At 75.0% G+C, this 2,430-nt stretch overlaps 1 long non-coding RNA gene across 1 annotated transcript; it reads left to right on the top strand.

The window, feature by feature from the left end:
• On the top strand, window positions 1-2,211 carry LOC144488759 (uncharacterized). Its single transcript, XR_013496651.1, has 2 exons — window positions 1-59; window positions 1,743-2,211. It is a non-coding gene; the product is annotated as an uncharacterized LOC144488759 (long non-coding RNA).
• The last annotated feature ends 219 nt before the right edge of the window (window positions 2,212-2,430 follow it).

The raw sequence follows: 2,430 nt of genomic DNA, 5'->3' as shown, positions 1-2,430 counted from the left end.
CCTGCTGACCGCTGCTAATTCCCAACTCCGCGATAACCTGGCCCACATCAACCTGTCAGGTAAACCCAGCCCCGCTCGGGACGCCCCCCCGCTCTGGGACGCCCCCGCTCTGGGACGCCCCCCCTGGGAAGCCCCCCGGCTCTGGGACGCCCCCCCCTGCTCGCGGCTCCCCCCCCTGCTCGCGGCTCCCCCCCCCCTGCTCGCGGCTCCCCCCCCCCTGCTCGCGGCTCCCCCCCCCTGCTCGCGGCTCCCCCCCTGCTCGCGGCTCCCCCCCCCTGCTCGCGGCTCCCCCCCCCCTGCTCGCGCCTCCCCCCCCTGCTGCGGCTCCCCCCCCCCCCTGCTCGCGGCTCCCCCCCCCCCTGCTCGCGGCTCCCCCCCCCCCTGCTCGCGGCTCCCCCCCCTGCTCGCGGCTCCCCCCCCCCTGCTCGCGGCTCCCCCCCCCCCCTGCTCGCGGCTCCCCCCCCCCTGCTCGCGGCTCCCCCCCCCCCTGCTCGCGGCTCCCCCCCCCCTGCCGCCGCTCCCCCCCCCCTGCTCGCGGCTCCCCCCCCCCTGCTCGCGGCTCCCCCCCCCCTGCTCGCGGCTCCCCCCCCCCTGCTCGCGGCTCCCCCCCCCTGCTCGCGGCTCCCCCCCCCCTGCTCGCGGCTCCCCCCCCCTGCTCGCGGCTCCCCCCCCCCTGCTCGCGGCTCCCCCCCCCCTGCTCGCGGCTCCCCCCCCCCTGCTCGCGGCTCCCCCCCCCTGCTCGCGGCTCCCCCCCCCTGCTCGCGGCTCCCCCCCCCCTGCTCGCGGCTCCCCCCCCCTGCTCGCGGCCTCCCCCCCCCTGCTCGCGCTCCCCCCCCCTGCTCGCGGCTCCCCCCCCCCTGCTCGCGGCTCCCCCCCCCCTGCTCGCGGCTCCCCCCCCCCTGCTCGCGGCTCCCCCCCCCTGCTCGCGGCTCCCCCCCCCTGCTCGCGGCTCCCCCCCCCTGCTCGCGGCTCCCCCCCCCTGCTCGCGGCTCCCCCCCCCTGCTCGCGGCTCCCCCCCCCCTGCTCGCGGCTCCCCCCCCTGCTCGCGGCTCCCCCCCCCTGCTCGCGGCTCCCCCCCTGCTCGCGGCTCCCCCCCCTGCTCGCGGCTCCCCCCCCCTGCTCGCGGCTCCCCCCCCCTGCTCGCGCTCCCCCCCCCCTGCTCGCGGCTCCCCCCCCCTGCTCGGCCCCCCCCCCTGCTCGCGGCTCCCCCCCCCCTGCTCGCGGCTCCCCCCCCCCTGCTCGCGGCTCCCCCCCCCCCTGCTCGCGGCTCCCCCCCCCCTGCTCGCGGCTCCCCCCCCCCCTGCTCGCGGCTCCCCCCCCCCTGCTCGCGGCTCCCCCCCCCCTGCTCGCGGCTCCCCCCCCCCTGCTCGCGGCTCCCCCCCCCCTGCTCGCGGCTCCCCCCCCCTGCTCGCGGCTCCCCCCCCCCTGCTCGCGGCTCCCCCCCCCCTGCTCGCGGCTCCCCCCCCCCTGCTCGCGGCTCCCCCCCCCCTGCTCGCGGCTCCCCCCCCCTGCTCGCGGCTCCCCCCCCTGCTCGCGGCTCCCTCCCCCTGCTCGCGGCTCCCCCCCCCTGCTCGCGGCTCCCCCCCCTGCTCGCGGCTCCCCCCCCCTGCTCGCCTGTGGCTCTCCCCCTGCCCCTCCCCTCCCCTCCCTGTGTGTGTTCGTGCGCGCGCATGTGTCTCTGTGCGTGTGTGTCCCTCTCTGCGGTACTAACCCCTTCTCCCCCCCCTCCCTCTGTCCCGCAGGCTGTAACCGGTTAACAGACCAGTGCCTCCCCCTGTTCCGACGCTGCCCGAACCTTGTCCGCATCGACCTGCGATCCTGCAAGCTGATCTCGCTGGAGGGATGCCAGCGTTTCACTGAGGAAGCCTCCCCGGCCGCCTCCTTCCGATGTTCAGAGGACAAATTGATTCTGCGGAACAGCTAACGTCACGGGGAGGGGGCGCAGAGTCCCCGAGCGAGGCGTGGAGAGAGAGAGAGATGCGTCTCGGTGCAAGTGACAGATTCCCAGCTGCGAACTCCTTCCTTTTTTTTAAAAAACAGAATTATTTTCTCTCGTTCCCTCTTCAATTTTTTTTTAATTTCCCGTCAGCCCGATTCACCTCGTTCCTCCCCTTTTTTTTTAAAGAAAACTCTATTGAAACCACTTGTTAAATGAGGAACGGTGGCCTTGGTGGACTGTTGGTGCGTTAATAAACGGGATACGAGTAGGAAGCGGAGTTCTTACCTCACCGGCGTCGGAGAGTCCGCAACGGTGGCGGCATGGAAGGTTTTTCGCAAATTGCGATATGCATCCCAGAGCTCCCGCCGTTACCTTTTATCCCCGTCTCTCAGCACCGACCCTCCCACAGTGCGGCGCTCCCTCAGCACTGACCCTCCCACAGTGCGGCGCTCCCTCAGCACTGACCCTCCCACAGTGCGGCGCTCCCTCAG

This window comes from Mustelus asterias, unplaced genomic scaffold (assembly GCF_964213995.1).
Source record: "Mustelus asterias unplaced genomic scaffold, sMusAst1.hap1.1 HAP1_SCAFFOLD_1845, whole genome shotgun sequence".
Classification (NCBI taxonomy): domain Eukaryota; kingdom Metazoa; phylum Chordata; class Chondrichthyes; order Carcharhiniformes; family Triakidae; genus Mustelus; species Mustelus asterias.
The sequence above is the reverse complement of the archived record's forward strand: the minus strand, read 5'-3'. Positions and strand labels throughout refer to the sequence as shown.